Source organism: Vulpes vulpes, chromosome 13 (genome assembly GCF_048418805.1).
Source record: "Vulpes vulpes isolate BD-2025 chromosome 13, VulVul3, whole genome shotgun sequence".
Lineage (NCBI taxonomy): Eukaryota > Metazoa > Chordata > Mammalia > Carnivora > Canidae > Vulpes > Vulpes vulpes.
This window is the reverse complement of record NC_132792.1, coordinates 32,271,734-32,294,310: the sequence shown is the minus strand read 5'-3', so window position 1 is coordinate 32,294,310 and position 22,577 is coordinate 32,271,734. Positions and strand designations below refer to the sequence as shown.

At 37.4% G+C, this 22,577-nt stretch overlaps 1 long non-coding RNA gene across 2 annotated transcripts in view; it reads right to left on the bottom strand.

Moving 5' to 3' along the window:
• Positions 1-1,099: 1,099 nt before the first annotated feature.
• LOC140595154 (uncharacterized) overlaps positions 1,100-22,577 on the bottom strand; it is a 35,624-nt gene continuing 14,146 nt past the window's right edge. Inside the window, exon 3 of one of the 2 annotated variants that reach the window (XR_011996552.1) lies at positions 1,100-2,463. This is a non-coding gene — a long non-coding RNA (uncharacterized lncRNA). Of the gene's footprint in view, positions 2,464-17,773; positions 17,985-22,577 lie in introns of those variants that run through there. The other variant, XR_011996553.1, reaches the window with a different exon arrangement.

The window sequence follows — 22,577 nt, the reverse complement described above, 5'->3', positions numbered from 1 at the left end:
AATGAGACAAATCCTTACTGACTCAAGCCACTGTTAGTTTGACTTTTTGAATACTTACAATCAAGGAAACATCCTAACTGATAACAAGGTTTGGTTGAGTTTCGGTCTGAGAACCACCCAAAACCTAAAGGATGTTAATACTTTCCATTTTCTCTCTTGTCTATTTTAGGTGACATTGTCTTATCTGTATTAATCATTATAAGCTGTTTTCAATTCAGTAAGTAAGCTGGACCTTTCCAAGGGGATAGTTTGGTGTTATGCAAACATTTGCATTATATCAAGATATGTATGTAACACAGTTCAAGAATCGTCCTTAGGGTGGTAACTTTTAACTAGTTTGGTAAATGAGGCCAATTACAGACCAGGAAGGAGAAAATTTAAGTTTATCTCCTTGTATCAGAGGTACAGATGGCTCAAATTAAGCATTTTCTGTGCAAGTTAATGGAATGAAACTGACTTCTATAAAGTAGAAAGCATGTGTTCTCTGTAAGTATTCTTAGTTTTTCTACCCCAATTTTGTATCTCTGGGAATCAGACATGCTCTCTTGGCAGACTCATCTGTTTTTAGTGGAAAGCTGTACAGCATTTCCAAAGTACTTCTCCTGTCGACCCTCCCTGGTTCTAATTAGTACTCCACAGAGTGACAGATGTACTTCTGTAATTTCTAAGCTGCCAGCTGCAGTGCTATGTATCTATCAGCGTTATCATTTGACACTATCAAGTTCCCCATGATCTCCCAGGTACTTCAGATAGCCAGTCGTATTCAAGTTAATGTCACTTGTTCTGAACCAATTCTCCAACAGTTATGGGGAAAAAAGCTAAATAATTTATACTGCTATTCAATAGATATTAGCTAAACTTTGAACATACACATTCATTTAAAAAAAAGGATTCTTTTGAAAAGATAGCCTTTTATGATTCTTTGGAAAATTATTTCAATTCAATGAGCTATGTACATCATCAAACATCTTGGGTATAAATAACAATGTTGCATTCGGTTGATTCTGGCTCCAAATTTGCATGTCAGATCATTCAATAACAATCATCAACTGCTTTTGTTTTTTAAAGATTTTATTTATTTATTTGAGATAGGGTGAGAGAGAGGGAGCACAGTCTTGGAGGGGTTGCAGAGGGAGGTGGAGAAGCAGACTCCCTGCTGAGCAGAGAGGCTGTTGATGCAGGGCTAGATCCCAGGACCTAAGCCGAAGGCAGATGCTTAACTGACTTAGCCACCCAGGTGCCCTATCGACTGCTTTTTGTTATAAATTGAGGTTAAATTCACATAACATAAAATTAACCAGTTTAAAGTATATAATTCAATGGCATTTAGTGCATTTACAATGTTGTGCAATCGCCACCTCTATCAAGTTCCAAACATTTTTATCACCCCAAAAGAAAACCCCATACCCATTAAGCAGTCACTCACCATTGTCTCCCTCCAGCCTGGAACAACCACCAACCTGTGTTTTATTAATGGATTTATCTATTCTGGATGTTTCATATAAATGGGGTCATACAATATGTGACCTCTTGTGTCTGGCTTCTTTCATTTAGCATGATGTTTTTGCATCCACACCATAGCATTTATCAGTACTTTCTTTCTTTCTATGGCTGAATAATACTCCATTGTATTGATATACCACATTTTATTATTTATTTATTTATTTATTTATGTATTTATTTATTTATGAACATTTGTGTTCATCATATCTTTGGGCTATTGGGAGTAGTGTTGCTATAGAAAATTATGCACAAGTATTTGTTTGAGTACCTTTTTAAAATTCTGTTGGCTATGTATCTTTGAGTAGAATTGCTGGGTCAGATGGTAATTTTATGTTTAGCATTTTGAAGAAGCACTGCACTGTTTTCCACAGCAGCTGCACCATTTTACATACCCACCAGCAAGATACAGGAGTTCCAGTGTGTTCCCATCCTTACCAACACTTGTTTTCCTTTTGTTTTTTTTATTATGGCCATCTTAGTGGGTATGAAGTGGCATCTCATTGTTCTTTTGACTTGCATTTCTCTAATGATCAATGATGTTGAACATCTTTTCATGTGCTCATTGGCCATTTGCATATCTTCTTTAGAGAAATGTCTTTACAAGTTCTTTGCCCATTTTTAAATTGGGTTGTTTGTCTTCAGTGTTGTCTTGTAAGAGTTCTTTATATAGTCATAACTTGATATATTGAAGTGCATGTGGTGGTTCTAGGTAGTATGGATATGTGATTTGCAAATATTCTCTTCAGTTATGTGGGTGAAAGTTTTGAAATAATATCCTTTGATGCATAAAAGTTTTTAATTTTGATGAAGTCCAGTTTATTTTTCCTTTTGTTGCTCGTGTTTTTGGTGTCATATCTAAGAATCCACTGCCAAAGCCAAAGTCATGAAGATTTACCACGCTGTGTTTTCTTCTAAGAGTTTTATAGCATCAAATGCTTTTGTGAAGTTAGCACAGCGTGACTGCTGAAAACAAAAGTAGAAAGAAATAAAGTTTATGTACTAACCTGCTCCAGAGTAGAGCTTATCTAATGCTGAAGACTTTTTGTTTTCAGTGCTGTATAATTAGAAGTTGGTCCTGATTCTGCCACCTAGACGTCACATTGTCCTCTTAGCATCTCATTAACAGAGATTGTTAACTGATGAGCTAAGTGAGAAAAAGACAACTTAATACGAAAGTCAACATAGCCCTTGGAAGACAGGCAGATGGTTCTGTGACACAATGCCAAGCTTCTTACCAAATGAAGGCTTACAGCACAAACCAATCTTTGCTGCATTTCAAAATATTTTAGCTACCACACATAAATTAATTTCACATCTTAAGCAGATCCATCAGTTAATACCTTTCATTGACTAGCAGGGGAGAGCCCCACCAATAAGATGTTAGACACAGTCTGGAAATGAGTAGAATGACCTCATAATGCTATCCAAAGCAGGGCCAGCCTTTGGAAAACTGGACTAGAGATTACGTTCATACATATTGTACCTACTAAGGTTTCAAAGATAGTAGGACAGCCTTCTGGCCAGCCTACAACCCAAATGTGAATGATTTTCTTGGTTAGTCTCCATAGATGTTTAGCTTTGCAGGTTGAGAAATTATTAATTTTTTACTTATTAAGAAATTATTCAAGTTTAGGAGGAATTCATTTCATTCTAACAATTCACAAGAGGTTGCTTTATCAGTTAAGATGCCAGTTTCAGGATTTACAGAAATTTTATCTGCCCAGAGGACAACATTGGCTATTCGCTTAACCTCTCTATCTTCGTGGTAAATCCATTAGGAGAGTAAATTGTTGATGCTGCATTTTGGTAGAAATACAGTAAAAGTGCATGTGATGGTTCCAGGTAGTATGGATCTTCACCTACCCTTCTCCTCTCAGAGTAGGAGGGTACTTACATATAAATATTAGCTGATTTTTCCCAAAGAGGTTCTGTCTTTTAAGAGGTACACTGCTAATTCCCATGTGCAGCTTTTCTCTTTGGTAGGTTGTAGCCTGGACAGAAGCATATTCAGGGTATCCAGAAACATCACTCTATCTACATATTTCTACCTATAGTTCCTGCCATACTAGGGGAGATCTTGCTTTTCCATTATAATCTCAAGCCCAGAGTCCAAGGCCAAATTATACTTTGAGTAATTCAGGCGTTTAACAACTTAAAAATTAACCTCTGAGCCACCGCAAGTGGGAAAGAATTAATGGTGTTTTGTTTTCTCTTGTTTTTTTTTTTGTTTGTTTGTTTTTTTAAGATTTTATTTAATTATTTGAGTCAGAGAGAGAGCATGAGAAAGAGCATGAGCGGAAGGTAGGGGCAGAGAGAGAAGGAGACTCAGGCTTCCCACTGAGCAGGGAGCCCAGTTTGGGGTCCCTGGGATTATGACTTGAGCCCAAGGCAGATGCTTACCTGACTGAGCCACCCCTCTCTTGCTTTTTTCTTTCAAAAAGCAAGCAGGAGCCTGAAAAAAAAAGCAAGTGCATTTAACACTTCCTTTCTCACACACCAGACCAGAACATACTGTGGAGAAGTAATATATATCTTAGGGTTTCTCAGAATGGATTTGTGTATCACCAGTAGTGCAGAGGTTGATTTCAGCTGTTACCCAGATGGAAAACTTTTATTTTGAAGGTTATGTTATTTATGTTAATGTGTGTTACTGAAATATCTAGCTAGCTTATCAAACTCATGATGTCATGGATAACATTGCTTAGGGTGAAATTAAAGTATGAAAAATACTGTTAATTAACGGTTTTAAAGAACTCCATGAGTTGTTTTAAAGAATCACATTGAAGTGTATAGGTGGTATGAAAATATAGCAAAGATGATAAGGTGAGTAACCAAAGAGCAAATTTTGGGAAACACCCAATTTATTCATCTTAAGTGGCAGTTTTAGCAGCTTTTATGCAGTATGTCCTAATAGCTGATTTAATAAATCCCACTAATCACATTCTATTCCCTATCTCCTACTTTGACTGGTTATAAATGCTTACCCCTCAATTGCTTGACATTACAAAGTATCAGCTTCATTTGAGGAAGAAAAGTACTTACTATGCATTTTGGTAGAAATACAGTAAAAATGGACGTTTCTCCCAATTTCCCTCTCCATACATGCATTCTGATTCAGCATTTATCTGTAAAGGCACTGCCTTGTGAATATGCCTCATTCTGACTTCCTCTTATCAGTAAGTCAGACTTGCCCTTCTCTCAGTCTTTCTTTCTCTTCCCTCACCCCTGAGTTGTATTTCTCTTGAAATTTCCATTTAGCAATTTATTTTCCTCTCTGGCACTAAATGTACACTATTTTCCTCACCCATGACATTCCTATCCACTCCTCTTCCTAGTTCTTTCTCCCTGCTGCAATGCTTGGGGAAAATAATGACAATAAAAATAGTTAGATGTAATTACTGGCTATTTTTATAAAATTAAGTGTAGCTTGCCCCTGCTCTATTCTAGGTATACTCTAACTAAATAATTGACATTGGCCCTCTGAAGTCAAAGTGCCCTTCCATTTGGGGAGGCTGGTAAACCTAGTATCAGCTTGCTCTCCTGCCTTCCTTTTCTCAGGTCTAAAGCCAATTTCCAATACTCCTTCTGTTATGACAGCACAACAAAAAATCTGAGGCATTTGGCATTATCACTGAAGAGGCTACAGTTTCTTTTTTGGTAGCATTTTTTATTTTATTTTATTTTATTTTATTTTATTTTATTTTATTTTATTTATTTTATTTATTTTATTTTTTGGTTTTTTGTTTTTGAGAAACCGAGTGACTGTCGTAACTGGACTAAGAGACAATGGCTCTATTTTGGAAATGTTTATAAACGACTTAAAGTGAGTCATTTCTGCAGATGCAGTCTTATTCAATTTTCATTAGTTCTTATTCAATTCTTTGACCTCATCCCCAAATTTTGGAGCTCTATCCTATTTGGAACCTTAATGAATTACTGCACTGTTCCATGCAATGTTTCAGCATCTCTGCATCCAGGCCCTGTTCTATGACCTGTGACACGGCCTTCCTGTTTCAGTCAGGTGCCCAGATGTAAAGTGATCTTGCTAACAAGGTTTTCATTGATTTAAAGTTGTGATTAAAGAGGGCACCTGGCTGGCTGTGACTCTTGATATTGCGGTTGTAAGTTTGAGCCCCACATTGGGTGTAGAGATTACTTAAAAAAACAAAATCTTTAAAAATAAATAAATAAGGAAGATAATGTTTCCCCCAGTGAATGTTGGATTTAAGAGTATAGTCCTTCTGTCCACATGGAGGTAAGAATAATTGAAACATAAATGGGCTTTATGTTATCTCAAGAGGGAAAGGATGAAGTCTCTGGAAGTTCTGAGAGTATAACTATGAGAGAAGCAGATGGACGAAATGAAGTGTAGAAGTTATTTAACGAGACACCTGGGGAAAGTTCCAGAAAAATGGAAAACTAGAGCAGGGATAGAAGGTTGGAAGGATGCTAGCAGAATCCAGTGGGAGAAATACATTAGCTTTATAGAGAAAAGTATCCAGAAAAGGCTTGGAAAGAGGAAGCAGTGGCTTAAATCACTTCCTCTGAACAGACCAAGTCATCTTGAGATGAGAAATTTGATGAAGAGAGTTAGGATGGAATCCTAAGTCAACTGCTCAAGCAGTATCTGGAGGTTGCGGAGAGAAAGTGGTGTTTAGCTCGGACCAAGGAGAGTACGTGGTGGCCAGACCTCAGCTTCATGACCACCTGACCTGACAGTAAATTTTGAGTACAATCTGTTAAAATTGGGTTTAATGATTTAAAAATCATCAAACTGGGCAGCCCCGGTGGCTCAGCGGTTTACGGCGCCTTCAGCCCGGGGCATGATCCTGGAGACTCGGGATCGAATCCCACGTTAGGCTCCCTGCATGGAGCCTGCTTTTCCCTCTGCCTGTGTCTCTGCCTCTCTTTCTGTGTATCTGTCATGAATAAATAAATAAAATCTTAAAAAAAAATCATCAAACTGTTTTAAGAAGACAGACTGAATTCCTCTCACTTGGGTAATTTGTATCAGAACAAAGCCTCGTTGAAAGCTAAGTGACTATCTGGACTGAGATGACAAGACCCAGAAGGGAGAAAAAACCAGAAACAAACAAACATACAAATAAATCAGGAAAGGAAAAAGCCACAGCCTACATGGCAAGTGGTAATGGGGAAACTTAACCAGTCATGAACTTCTAGGAAGATTTTCTTGGAGACTACAAGGATATATCTTTGTCCCAAGGTAAAAGCAGGATTATTTAGGGGTATGAGATCTTTCTAGTACCCTTCAAATCCTGCCATGTCTAGTTCTGAATATGAACTGAGGTGGATCAGAATGTGCTTTAAATATATAAATATATATGTTATTAAATACTTAAATATATATATTCACACTGAAATCCAATTTTTTTGAAATCCAATTATAACTGAAGCATAAGTAAAATATTTTTAGATTCATTTTCCTTCTAACCAAGTTTTCCTTATGTCAGAAGTGAAACCAAAGAACCACATGGCAAAATTCTGTATTCTCTTTTTTTCTATCACAATCACTCTATTCTTCCCTATAGATGGAGGTTTGTGTTATCATTTAGGTTTGGCAAGCCATGGTGAGTTTTTGATTGCTTCTGATGCAAGGTGCTTTAAAATTCTTTTGTTTTGGATACAATAAAACTCCAAACACATTTCTCTTAGAGCTCTTCCCCTCCAAAGATCAGTTCTATGTTAAAATAGTTTTGTTGTTGTTGTTGGCTTGTTTTTAAAACAAAGCTGCTAATTGAATCCGGTGGCTATCACAGGCAGCACAAAATCTGGATTTGGGGATATGGAAAAGAGTTGGAGGTTTACTGAAATGAAATGACTTGGTGGTAGAATCAGACATCTGGGTGAAAAAAGGAAAACAGGGCATATGACACTGTGCTATCTCAGAAATGGGAGACCCGTATCAAGTGTCAGTAATAGATGGCACCTTGCTCACCGACAGCCATCAACCAGGTAAGACAAACCTGGGGATACTATCCTGGCTTTCTGGTTAGTGCCCTACCCCCATGCAGTGCAGTAGGATAACACTCAGGGGGGCATTTGGACAGGGGAGAAAAAAAATGATCTATATTGCAGGTAATAAGATGAGAATTTCCTCAACATACACTTGGCACTGGAAATGTAGGCAGAATTTGGCATTTACACCTATAAGCCTGAGGGAGCAGGGGCGTGGGTATGGGTAATGGATAAGGCTTTTTTTTTTTTTTTTTTTTTTTTGAGAAGGAAGCAATCTTGTAAACAGCTGTCAAATGTTGTCTTCATTCTGTACCATTTCTCAGTCTTGATTTCACATGGCTCCCTCTACATCTTCCCATCATAGTGCTAACAACCGCCAGGTCTCATGTAAGGAAATTGTGGAGCCACACTATGGTTGATACCTAAAACCCTCAGTCTCCAAGTCAAATGAAGTGAGAATTCAGGTCTCCCTCCTGCCTCTTCTATCTTCCTTTCCAAACAAGCTCATATGTGCACATGGTATTCAGGTTATTTATAGTTCTCTGTGGCTTTTGTTTCCATCAAGATGTCTCTGATGTTCATCTCTAAACGTGCCTGTCTCTGGAATGGCCCTATTCAGACACCATATTCTTTCCACTACACATCTACTAAGGACCTATTGTGAACACTCTGGATATTCATGAAGAAGAGCCTGTAAGTGGTTGTGATCTCTCCTTGTGTCTCCATTTTGCAGGGATTCTAAACACTCTCACCAGACTCTCACTCTAGCAATTCATTTAAAAAGTAGTTGTAGGGCAGCCCCAGTGGCCCAGTGGTTTAGCGCTGCCTTCAGTCCGGGGTGTGATCCTGGGGACCTGGGATCGAGTCCCACGTCGGGCTCCCTGCATGGAGCCTGCTTCTCCCTCTGCCTGTGTCTCTGCCTCTCTCTCTCAATCTGTGTCTGTCATGAATAAATAAATAAAATCTTTAAAAAAAACAGTTGTATTCCGAGGCATCTGGCTGGCTCAGTCAGTGGGGTACGTGACTTTTGATCTCAGGGTCATGAGTTGGAGCCCTACATTGGGCATGGAGTCTACTAAAAAAAAATTAGTTGTATTATCTTCTTACCTGTTTGTATGGCATCTGGAGTTTCTTCTTCCAATGCTCTGCCACAAGTGAGCCAATAGTCTCAACCTATCTGTCCTTGGAAATTTCTATCTTTCCTTGTATTTCAATGTACTTTGTTGTCCAATGATATCAGCTCTTTGATAGATTTAAGAAAACGTATGATTGTATCTGGGTTGGTTAAGCGTCTACCTTTGGCTCAAGGAACCTAAGATGGAGCCCCACAAAGGGCTCCCTGCTCAGAGGGGAGTCTGCTGCTTCTCCCTCTGGCTGCAGTTGCCCCTGCTTGTGCTCTCTCTCTGTCCAATAAATAAATATAATCTTAAAAAAAAGAAAAGATATGATTATATTGATTATTTTGCTTTTTCTCTTTTATTATTAGGGTGGAAACTATTATTGTCAACTCCCTACGTCCTAGATAAAACTGGAATTGTATTTACTTTGATTTATATTTGTTTTGGGTTTATGGCAGGATAAATATGCAGATATTTCTAAGAAGTAGTAACAAATGTGAGACAAAGACATGAAAATTCAGGTGTTATCTGTAGATGTGATCATGGAAGCTGATAGGATATGATATTTTAGGGGAAATATAAACTGGTAAAAAGCTGATGGTTGGAAACAATGAAATCACTGAACTTACAGTAAAAAGGATAATATTGTGTATATGTCTGTGCTTGATGGGAAGTGGATGGTTAAACAAAATAATTAAACTTTTTCTGTAGTCTATCATTCCAGTTTTTAATCTGATTTCCTGCAATCTGTGCCTTTTAGTAAGGAGATCCGTTTCTAGAAAATCATCCGAAAGTTTTTCTTCTCTTCTTTCCCAACTAGTCAATATTGATACATTCTGGCTTTATCAGGAAAGAAAGTAATCACTATTTCTTTTATTTTTTTTCTTCAGATTCCTTTAATTATTTAAAGTGCTGCTGCTCCAAATAGCTAAAGACTAATTAAAAAAAAAAAAAAAACACCACACAACAAATGGTGATTCATTCATTTCCTTCACTGGAGCCACATCTCAGCCCAAGGGCTCAGGATGGCAGCAGCATGAGGTTAATTCTGGAATCACAGGCTGCTCGCTTGAGAACTGCTTCACTGATCATCTCTTCTGGGTGGGGAGCTCCCACTGATTACATAAACAGAATGACAGATGAGAATTAGGCTTTCTCTTTGGGAGGTGGGTATTTTGAGCAAAATTAAGGCTGGTATAGGTAGGGTGGATTCGGTTGAAATGAACCCCACTCTGACAAAGCCCTTAAAATATACACACATACACATATGCTAGATAACAAAGGCAGTATCCACCCTCAGGAACAAGGTAGTTCTTTTCTGGCAATAGCAGCATGGCGTGATAATTAAAGTAATTAAGGCTATGGACTCTGAGCTTAAATCCCAGCTGCATCATCCACTAGCTGTGCAACCTTGAAAAGTGATTTGATCTCCCCAGGTTTTGGTTTCCTCTACTGTTATATAGGGGTTCACTGTCACAGCTAACATTTGTCAAGTATATGCTATGCACAGAGTATTTTTCACTTATTTTCTGAGTGCACAAAATTCTTCATTTAGAACAATAATGTACATGTACATATTTATTTTTGGTATGACAAACTGAAAGAAGAGTTAGCAGAAAATGTTCAAACTTCAGAACAAAATGGGATGGAAAACACAGAAAACAGGGTAAAAGATAAATGGGACACCATGACTAGGTTTAACACATGTAGCTGGAGTCCCAGGAAAAGAGAGAGAATGGGGAGAGGCTTATTATTTGCCAGACAGTGTTAAGCGCTCTATAGATATAATGTGTTTAATCCTCATAAGAACTCTGAGATGTAGGTACTGTTCTTGCCACATTCATTGTACTGCTGAGGAATCCCAGGCCCTGGTAGGTTAGGTTGCTCAGGGCCACATAGCACATAGGTGGTGGAGGTGGGGTGTGAATCCAGTCGGGCTTCACAGTTCACGTTCTACACCAGTCCTATTCTGATAACTGTATATTAACTCATAAAATGCTCACCAAGAGGTGCCTGGGTGGCTCAGTCAGTTAAGCATCTGCCTTTGGCTCAGACTTCAGATTAGAAATCACGCCTATGATCTACTCCTATTTAGAAGGATACATTAAATTTTTCTGTGCCTCTTCCAAACAAAAAATATGCTGTATATGCATCAAGGAAGAAGAATATGTAAGACCTAAACATCCTCTAAATCTCCTTTGTTTATAAATTCTGCTTGCCTGGTATTCTGAGATATATATTTTCTACTCCATGACTTTTTTTTTTTTTTTAAGGTTTTATTTATTTACTCTTGAGAGACACACAGAGAGAGAGAGGCAGAGACACAGGCAGTGGGAGAAGCAGGCTCATGCAGGGAGCCGGATGTGGGACTCCATCCTGGGACTCCAGGATCATGCCTTGGGCCTAAGGCAGGCGCTAAACCACTGAGCCACCCAGGGATCCCCATATCGAACTCATTTTATTTATTTATTTTTTTTTTTCGAACTCATTTTAGAAAGCAAAATAGTACTGAATTAGTAGGAGAGAGGCTAGGGTATTGTAACAAAGATACCAAAATACAGTGGCTCAATATTAGCCATTGTATTTGATGGCCCAGCAATCCTTGATTTCTTCAGATGGCTCCTAGCAAAACTTGGTGTTCCTTGACTTGTCACTACATCACTCCAGTCTCTGCTTCTATTCTCTCATGACCTTCTCTCTCTCTCTCTGTGTCTGTGTGCCCTCTCCTCTTATAAGGACACTGATAATTGGATGTGGATAACAAATCCAGTATGATGTCTTTTTAACTTACTTACATTTGCAAAAACCCTATTTCCAAATAAGGTAATATTCTAAGGTTCTGGGTGGACATGCAATTTTGGAGGACACTTTTTAATCAATTACAACAGGTTTTTTGTTTTTTTTTTAAGATTTTATTTATTTATTCATGAGAGACACAGAGAGAGGCAGAGACACAGGCAGAAGGAGGAGCAGGCTCTATGCGATGAGCCCGATGCAGAACTCGATCTTGGGATTCCAGGATCCTGCCCTGGGCTAAAGGTAGACACTCAACCGCTGAGCCACCCAGGCATCCCTTAGTTTCTTATTTTAGTCCTTTGTCTTCCTTCCTTATTCCTAAGCCTCGGAATGTAGTCCAGAGCCTCTTTGTTTTGGGGTGCCAATGTATCTATGGTGTCTTGACAGAAGTTTTTGGGTACATAGTTGGGTAGAGGATGGTGTGGGTGGATGTGAAGTCACAGATTTTATGAGGTTGAGAATGGAACCTAGAGAGTTTAATCATTTTCTACCCAATCAAACAATCCCTCTTCTAGCCCCAAACCTCATCTCTGTCATTTGCTTTATCTTGAGCCTTCAAGTTTTCAATGGTTTTAGGGTTAATTGTGCTTCATTCTCTTTTACTATCCTCCCTCCCTGCCTACTCCAGCCCCAGCAAGCGCTTCATGTTTTGGCCTAATCTACTTTGCTAAATCTGTTGCCACTACTCCACACTTTATCATGGGTAGGCAGATGTTAAAAGATATGAAAAAAATTGAGTTCCTTATAGGCACATGAGAATCACATAAGATATTGTGTCTAAAAGCATACTCAGCATAGTAATTGTCATATAGTAAGAATATGAAAATATTACTTGAATCTGAATTTCCTATGAAAGGATTGTCTTTTACAGAGCAAATGATTATGCCCTAATTTTTCTGTTAATCTGGATGTTCACAGGTTGAATTGACATCAAGCAGGCTAAAAATTTAATGTCCCCCCTCTTTCACTTAGAAATATTCTCTTATGAAAAAAAGATGTTTTACTATGTTTTAAGGAATCTTCATTTTTGAATAGGGCCAAATAATTTTACATTAATTTGCTTCTTAAAAATGCTTGCTTTTTCTTAAAAATTTTTTAAAAAATATTTTATATATTTATTTGAGAAAGAGCACAAGCAGGAAGGAGGGGCAGAGCAAGAGGGAGAAGCAGGCCCCTCCACCCTGATGAGCCCAGGACCCTAGATCATGACCTGAACCCTCCGCAGACACTTAACCAACTGAGCCAGCCAGGTGCCCTGTTTTTTCTTTTAAAAATATATACATATTTTTAATTGAAGTATAATTAACAAAATGTTATATTGATTTCAGGTGTATAATCTAATGACTGAATAATTCTTTTTTTTTTTTTAGATTTTATTTAAGAGAGATACAGAGACAGAGATAGGGAGAGAGCTTGAATGGAGAGGAGAGAGGAGTGGGTTACCCCCCTGAATAGGAGCCTGATGCAGGGCTTGATCCCAGGACCTCCAAGATCATGAAAGCTGATGCTTAACCAACTGAGCCACCCAGGCACCCCTGATTCAACAATTCTATATACTCAGTGCTCATAACATTAAGTGTATGCTTAATCCCCTTTATTTTATCCAACCTTCCCACCAACCTTCCCTCTAGCAAACACCAGTTGTTTTCGGTGTTTAAGTCTATTTTTTTTGTTTTTGTTTATTAAGTTCTACATGGGGCACCAGGGTGCCTCAGTCAGTTAAGTGTTAATCTCACAACCCTGTGATTATGAACTGAGCTGAAATCAAGAGTCTGATGCTCAGTGCAGTCTGCTTGGGATTCTCTCTCTTACCCTCTGCCCCTCCCCCCATTCATATGTGTGCTCTTCTAAATAAATAAATAAAATCTTTAAAAAAGAGAGATTTAAAAAATTCTACAGATGAATGAAATCATATGCTATTTTCTTTCTTTTTTTAAAAAAATTATTTATTTGACAGAAAGAACAAGAGCCTGCACAAGCAGGGGGGAGTGGTAGGCAGAGGGAAGAGAAGCAGGCTCCCTGATGAGCAAGGAGCCCAATGTAGGACTCGCTCCCAGGACCCTAGGATCATGACGTGAGCTGAATGCAAACATTTAATCGACTGAGCCACCCAGGTGCCCTAGCATATGGTATTTTCTTTCTCTGACTTATTTCACTCATCATTATATCCTCTAGGTCCATCCATATTGTTGCAAAGGGCGGGATCTCATTCTCTTTTATGGCTTAGTAATATTCCAGTATATATATATTCCCACATATATGTAAGTGTGTGTATATATGTGTGTGTGTGTGTGTGTTTCACTTCTTTATCTATTTATCTATGGACACTTAGGACTTGGGTTGCTTCCATATCTTGGCTATTGTATATAATGCTGCAGTAAGCACAGAGGTATACATACCTGTACAAATTAGTATTTTTGTATTCTTTGGGTAAATACCAGTACTTAAATTACTGGATCATATGGAATTTCCATCTTTAATTTTTTGAGGAGCCTCTATACTGTCTTCCACAGTGATTGCACCAGTTTGCATTCCCACCAACAGTGCATGAGTTTCCATTTTCTCCACATCTTCATCAACACCTGTTTCTCGTGTTTTTTATTTTAGCTATTCTGACAGGTGTGAGGTGATATCTCACTGTATTTTTTTTAAATAATTTTTTTAAATTTATTTATTTATGATAGTTACAGAGAGAGAGAGGCAGAGACACAGGCAGAAGGAGAAGCAAGCTCCATGCACCGGGAGCCTGATGTGGGATTCGATCCCGGGTCTCCAGGATCGCGCCCTGGGCCAAAGGCAGGCGCCAAACCGCTGCGCCACCCAGGGATCCCTCACTGTATTTTTTTAAGGTTGTATTTATTTAAGTAATTGCTACATCCACATAGGACCTGAACTCATGACTCTGAGATCAAGAGTCATATTCCTCCAACTCAGCCAGCTAAGCACCCCTCATTGTTGTTTTGGTTTGCATTTCCCTGATGATTAGTGATGTGGAGCATCTTTTCATGTGTCTGTTGGCCATCTGTATGTCTTCTTTGGAGAAGTGTCTGTTCATGTCTTCTGCCCATTTTTTAATTGGATTGTTTTTTTTTGTTTGTTTGTTTGTGTGTGTGTGTTGACTTGGTTATAAGTTCTTTATGTATTTTGGATACTAACCCCTTGTTGGATATACCATTTGCAAATATCTTCTCCCAGTCATTAGGATGTCTTTTACTTTAGTTGATTGTTTCCTTTGCTGTGTAGAAGCTTTTTTATTTTGATGTAGTACCAATAGTTTATTTTTGCTTTTGTTTCTTTTGCTTTAGGAGACATAGCTAGAAAAATGTTGCTATGGCCACTTCCTATGTTTTCTTCTAGGAGTTTTTTATGGTTTGTAGTTTCATATTTAGGTCTTTAATCCAGTTTGAGTTTATTTTTGTGTATATTGTAAAAAAGTGGTCCAGTTAATGAAAGTTTTGCATGTAAATGTCCAATTTTATCAAAACTATTTGTTGAAGAGACTATTGTTTCCCCATTGCATATTCTTGTCTCCTTTGTCATAGGCTAATTGACCATATAATTCTGGGTTTATTTATGGGCTCTCTATTCTGTTCTATTGATTTGTGGGTCTGTTTTTGTGCCAGTACCATATTGTTTTGATTACTACAACTTTATATTATATCTTGAAATCTGGGCTTGTGATACCACCATCATTCTTCTTTCTCAAGATTGCTTTGACTATTCAGGATATTTTGTGTTCTATACAAATTTTAGGACTGTTTGTTCTAGTTCTGTAAAAAACTGCTGTCCCTATCAACACAGGATTGCTTTAAATCTGTAGATTGCTTTGGTAGTACGGAGAATTTAACAGTATTGGTTTTTCCAATCCATGAGCATGGAATATTTTTCCATTTGTGTTGTCTTCAATTTCTATCATCAGTGCTTTATAGTTTTTAGAGTACAAGTCTTTCATCATCTTGGTTAAACTCATTCCTAGGACAAATGCTTATTTTTAATGTGACTTTTGATAAATACAAAGATTTGGAAACATATGTTGCCTGAAAATTTTTGTATGAAAATATAGTGTTAAAAATTGTTCAGTATATTTAAGGTTCATAAGGAATCAACAAATTTATATTCATATATGATATGGTTATATAGAGTATGCTAATATTTTGAATTCAATAACATTTTAATAAAAAATTTATTTTAAAGTGAATTAATTAAAACCTGAGAAGATATTGTTTAAGAAAGAAGTATACTAATAACAATTAGTGTAGTCATTTGAAATTTTTTCATTAACCTCTCAGCTTTACCTTTAATAACTCATTGGTATGTTATTAGTGGAAAAATTGCTTCATCTAAATTACAAATCCATTTTGTCTTTAGGAAAACATTAGTTATTTGGACGCTTCTCTTTCTTCCTTTTTACATTAGACTTAAACATTTCTCTTTTTTTTTAAATATTTTATTTATTCATTCATGAGAGACACACACAGAGAGAGAGGCAGAGACACAGGCAGAGGAAGAAGCAGCCTCCATGGGGGGAGCCTGACGTGGGACTTGATCCTGGGTCTCCAGGGTCAGGCCGGGGACTGAAGGCAGCGCTAAACTGCTGAGCCCACCCCGGCTGCCCAGATTTAAACATTTCTATTTGCAATCTTTCTTTAAAAAAGTTTTAGAGGAAATATTTGACTTTTCAAGTATAATTCATTTCAGTTTCACTCCCTCACTCTGCTTAGGCCAGATAATACTTTTATTCAACCATATGATATAAATTTCTCTCAAACAAATTTGAGCTATTATGGCTCATTAACCCTATATATTGAGGTTTTGAGTTTCACATGACAACAGCAAGAATAGACTTCAACAGTTGTAGAGGAACAGCTTCATATTGGCACTTGACCTTGTATCAACACAGGTCATGTTAAACAAGACTGAACAGCAGCTGATTTGTCAGAATGCTTATGATTTTCCCAGAACATGGGAGCATGGGAGGCTTATAAGTTGTTGCTACAAGGTCATTCCCACTTGCCTCTATAACTACCAGGGAGGGGGTCATGAAACAGTTTCTCATCACCTCCCGGGTTCTGATGGGATATGAGGCTTTCTAACTTGTCCCCATGCCCTACTTAGGGCACAGCTGCAGCCTATAAAACTACTTAGCTGCAGCATGACATCAGCTTTTCAGCAACAGGTGTCCCATCATTCATGTGATAGTCATCAGGCCTCTTATATTTTAGTATTGCCATATCCAAGTGGCCACAGGATTAGCACTTAAGATATTCTTCCTTTTGCTGTCTATGTTGGTAGTAAACTCTCTGATCTAGGAAAGGGCTTGTTGTTTCTTTTCTGTCAATTCTGTTAGTCATACCTTACTTCGTACTTGACAATAGCAAAATAGCTAATAACAAAGTTGGTCTATGTGTGTGTGTATGTCTTAAATACATCAGGAAAAGATGGATTTTTGTGGAAACTAGCTATTTAGAAAAAATCTGTATCTGTACTTTATTTCTTACAATGTCCCTCTCCTCAATTCAGAGAGAGAAAATATTTAGTAAAAAAAAAAAAGAAATGAAACCATGAAAATGCCAGTGAAAACACGAATACATTTTCAAAAATAATTTTAGAGATGAGAAACTGGAGATACATTCATTGCCTATCAGTAGGGGTTTGGTTACATAAACTATGGTGCTCTGACATAAACAGAATACTATGTAAAACATTAAGATGTAAATCTGCAATACTCATGTGGAAAGGGTTGCTAGATATATTTTTAAAATAAAATGCATGGGCATCCCGGGTGGCTCAGTGGTTTAGCGTTGCTTTCAGCCCAGGGTGTGATCCTGGAGCCCTGGGATCGAGTCCCATGTCGGGTTCCCTGCATGGAGCCTGCTTCTCCCTCTGCCTGTGTCTGTGCTTCTCTCTCTGTGTGTGTCTCTCATGAATAAATAAATAAAATCTTTAAAAAAATGGAAATTCGCAGAACAGTGTTATATTATTTCATGTCTTAATTACATATTGTATATGCATAGCAAACTTATGCATGATTTTGGAAGAAACTGTTAATAATGGTAACCTCTGTAGAGTGGAACTAGGGATAGTGTGGCTGTCCTTTTATTTTTTCCATATTTTTAAAGATTACGTATGTGATTATTATGTATTTATTCCAAGTGCTAATTTTTTTTTTGTTTAAATGTACAACTGGTTATTATGTATACTCCAACACTAATGTGAACACTTCTTTATCCCCACCTCCATTAACCATTAACACTCAGAGGTAAAATTAATGCATTATTTTTAAAGTAGATATTCTAAAATAACACCTTCTAGGGTTGCCACAGGTAAAGTCTATAAACTTGAAGCCTAACTTGTTCAATTTCATTTTTTTTAATTTTTTATTTATTTATGATAGTCACACAGAGAGAGAGAGAGAGGCAGAGACATAGGCAGAGGGAGAAGCAGGCTCCATGCACCGGGAGCCCGACGTGGGATTCGATTCCGGGTCTCCAGGATCGCGCCCTGGGCCAAAGGCAGGCGCCAAACCGCTGTGCCACCCAGGGATCCCTCAGATTCATTTTTAATACTAGTAAATCTCAACCTCGTTAGCTGCTGAAAAAAAGGAAAACTTTTCTTAAAAAGTGGGTTTTTTTTTTTGCTAAGGTTATAGTTTATTTTTAAAAACTATTTAATAGGACCTGCAAAACTTACACCACACAAATACTATATAAATTTCTAAATTTGCACAAATTCCTAAAGATTTTTCCTAAGTCATTATCTTCAAATTTAAATTTCACTTTTTCTGAGAGTCAAACCACTAAGAATAAACAAAGGCTCAGCTCATTTTATATACTGTTGGAGGAAAAAAGGAATTAAAAACATGGTCCATGTCCTCAAGTAGCTTACGATCTTCCTAGTAAAGCATTAAAAAAAAGTTATTCTCTGCATTAAATCTAAGGACAAAATGATTTTCAGAAACAGGGGCATATGTGTTTAGGAGCTAAAGTAACTAGAAAAGGCCTCAGGCAGTGGGACTGGAACTGAACTTTGGAAATGAGACAGTTTAGAGGAGAGGGAAGTAGCAAGGTTATTTCAGCAATACACTGGCTCTTGTACAGGCTCTGAAGCAAGAATGTGCTTGGCATTATAGGGAAGTGCCCAGGTAGATGTCCCTGTCTAAAATGAGAGTATGTAATGGGAAATAAATTTTATACAAGTATGGTGGGGTTGGATTATGGAAGGCTCTCATTTCTCAGAAATGAGAAGCTTTTTCTCACAAGAAGAAGCTTGACCTTGATACTCTAGGCAATGTAGGTTTTTAAAAAAGATTTATTTATTTATTTAAGAGAGAGAGAGAGAAAGAGAGAGAGAGAGAAAGAGAGAGAGAGAGAATGGGCATGGGAGAGGGGCAGAGGGCGAGAGAGACTTTTAAGCAGACCCTGCGCTGAGCACAGAGGCCCGAGGCAGGGTCATCTCACTGGAGAGACCCTGGGATCACCACCTGAGCCAAAACCAAGAGTCAGGCTTTTAACCCACTGTGTCATCCAGGTGCCCTGGCAATGTAGATTCTTGAGAGGATGAGTAGTGACATGATGAAAATAATTATTAGAAATATTTATCTGTTAGCCATATATGAGATAGACTGAAGTAAGGTGAACTGTACTGGCAATGGTAGTGGAGAGGAAAAAGGTGAAAGTAGAGAATATGATTAAAATAGAAGGATTTAGTAATGGTGCAGATATAGGGGACGCACTATAGGAAGGAGTCAAAAGTAGTTCACATTTTCTCTAGCCAACAAGCCTAGAAGAACTGATAAAAATGCTCTAGGGCAACACTGTTAATTGATAGATGAAAGTAATGAAAACCATATTTTTCTTTCCTTTTTTTTTTTTTAAAGATTTTATTGATTTGTTTATTCATGAGAGATACATACAGAGAGAGAGGCAGAGACATATGCAGAGGGAGAAGCAGGCTCCATGCAGGGAGCCTGATGTGGGACTCGATCCCGGGACCCCAGGATCATCACGCCCTGGGCCAAAAGCAGGCGTCAAACGCTGAGCCACCCAGGCATCTCAAAAACCATATTTTTCTACTCTTTATGTACCTCCCATATATAATTTCTTCCCTTCAAGTTCAGGAACATTATATATACATGAAGATGTTCTCCCCAACCATTTTTTTCTGTCATTTTTTTCTTCATTATATTTATAAAGTCCCAACCCACAATTCCCCTTGATTGCAATGCTATTTATGTTTTATTTTTAAATCCACTAAACTTTCCTCTGACTAAATCTTTATATATTTTTTCTTATTTCTCAGTATTATTTCAACCCTGTTAAACCTCATGTTCCCAATTATCTGAATACTTTAAATCATTAGGGAGTTATCTTTGTACCAGCCCAAGATGGCAATACATGGAGTAGAAGAAGGTAATCATCAGGGACCATGAAGATCTATAATTAAATTGATGCTGATGGTAATAGTCAAAGATATCCCCACATCTTCAGTCTTGTTTTTGCTGAGATTTTCCTATTTTTGCTACTTCCTTCTCTTAAGGAAACTCCATGAGTTTACATGCTTAAGAATGATCTTATAAACCTTGTAAAAATATTATATGCTATGTGACATGCAATGCCCTTTTCTTAATAATAGCTAAAACACAAAAATCTTCTGAAGTTCATCCAGTGAAAATACCGGAAGGAAAATCTCTAGAAGAAGAAGCCAAGTAAATGACCTTAACTCTTTCACCTCCATTTTCATCTTCCTTCAGGAAGATTTGTGCTGTCCTACTGTGAATTATGCTGGGTACCAAACTCTGGCCAAATGTGAACAACATATTCTTCCTTGATTCTCTTAGGATAGAAGAAATAGGTGGTCATTTTGAAAACTTCACCAAATAGTAAGACAGAGTACAAAATTAAAGAACATTGCAAAAAAAATCTAAGTTTTGATTATGAAATAATTAAAAACATATAGCAACCTTAAAGGATTAGATCCACTTTGTAAGCATGATCTCCTTCTCTTTCATCCTCCTGCCTCTATAAGACAAGGTATCTCATTACATCACAAAAGAGCTGTTTTCCTGACATACAGACTCATTCTTGGACCAACTTTTAGGGGCCTGGTTTTAATGTCTCAGACTAAACTGAGGTCTTCTTGTGCAGTTCAGGTTTCTAGCCTGAGGTATGTACCTTATCGATTCATAATAGATCATTGGAATTATTATAATTCACACAATGAGTTACCCAAACCTTCCTAGCTGAGGTTAACAGATTGTGCTAACTTCTCGAGCATCTGTGAGGAAATGATCTACAAGGTTACCATCATCATCATCATCCTCTACTTCCTCCTCCTCCTCATCACAAAATGACCTTAATCATATCAGTATAACACACACATATTAATAAGAGAGTAGTCATCTCATAGAAACACATAGGAAATGAAGAAGGAAAGAATATGTGCAATTCTGGAGGAAAAAATTATGACCTCCTACACTGTCAGAAATGAGTTTAGTCATTTTTTCTTTTTTTCCTAAAAAAATAAGGACAATTAAATTAAAAGATACATTAAAACTAAAATGAAGGTGAGCCAGAATTTGGAAATGTGAAGTAATGTTTCATCAATTCACCTAACTAGGTATGTTAAAATTTTTTTCAATGCTTATGTTAACAATAAAAGGTAAAACCAAAAGGAAAAAAAAATCCTCATTTTAAACAAAGAAAATCATATTGCTAGGCTTACATGTATTTCTTTAGGTGTCAAGATTTTAGAGTAAAAAAATTGCCATATCAATTGTTGGCTCATTAGCAGGGCTTATTGGATTTAAATTAAATTCAATAATTATTCAGTGGGATAACAGGCACCATGCTAGAGGTTAGGTGAATAATAGTAAGAAAAAAGCATTTCACATGCCTTAAGAAGTTAAGTGGGAAGGACAGAATAGTGGGAAAGACAGAACAATTATTAGAGCCATTAACTAGGAAGATATTTTTAGGGTTGAGAATGAGAAACTATAATTATTTGCATACTTATTATTTATTGAATCTGTTTTTTGAAATGAGTTTATTCCTTAAAAATTCTTCCCTCTATACTTTGCTATGTTGCTCTGGTGAGTTGAACTTTACAATCTTCACTTCATTTAGCATTATTAGGGAGTACATTTAATGAAGAGAAGAAAAGCATTAGGTGAATGCTAATGATCTCAGTGTCTAAATTAAATATTGCATCATAATTAGACAGCTGGATTTGCTTTCTTCTTTTGAAGTGCCATGATTCAGGAGAATTTTTCTTAATATTTCAAATCAGTCATATTTGAACTCAAAATTAAAATGCCAGCCAGCTGCAAATCTACCAGTAACAGTTGCATTATGAAGTTTTTATTATTAGAGACATACTAGATACCCAAATTTCAAGTCATAACACTTCAGTAAAACACATAATGTGTAGTTTCCATTAATAAAATAGTTTGTATAGGGAAGCCCCCATGGCTCCGTGCTTTCGTGCCATCGTCAGCCCAGGGCCTGATTCTGGAGACCGGGGATCAAGTCTCACATCGGGCTCCTTGCATGGAGCCTGCTTCTCCCTCTGCCTGTGTCTCTGCCTCTCTCTCTCTCTGTGTCTCTCATGAATAAATAAGTAAAATATTTTAAAAAATAATAAAATAAGATACTTTGTATAGAAATAGCAAAATATTTTTATACAAAATAGTGGGTCTGTCATCACTTCCTTTTGCAAAGGATGAAAACTGTCAAGAAGTCCTGTTTGCAAGAGCATTTTGGGTTCTAATAGTCAGGGAAGTAATAAAGAGGTCAAAAGAGCAGTCATGAAATAAATGAATGTATTTTCCCAGATGCCACTTGAAGGAGAACACTTTGAAAGATCCAAAGGAAATAAGAAACTTAAATTGAGATTGTCAAGGCTAAGAAAGCCACTGGTGGAAGCATAAATATAGTCATCAAACACAGCTATTATAAAATCATGTTGGGCGGTGCCTGGATGGCACAGTCAGTTTTGGCTTAGGTTGTAATCTCAGCATTGTGAAATCAAGCCCCAGGTCAGGCTCCATGCTCAGCACTGAGTTTGCTTAAGACTTTCTTTCCCTCTCCCCCTGTCCCCACGCTCACTTGTGCACATTTTCTCTCTCTCTCTCACAAACAAATAAATAAATCTTTAAAAAAATCATGTTGGCTTCAAACTCATTCTGAA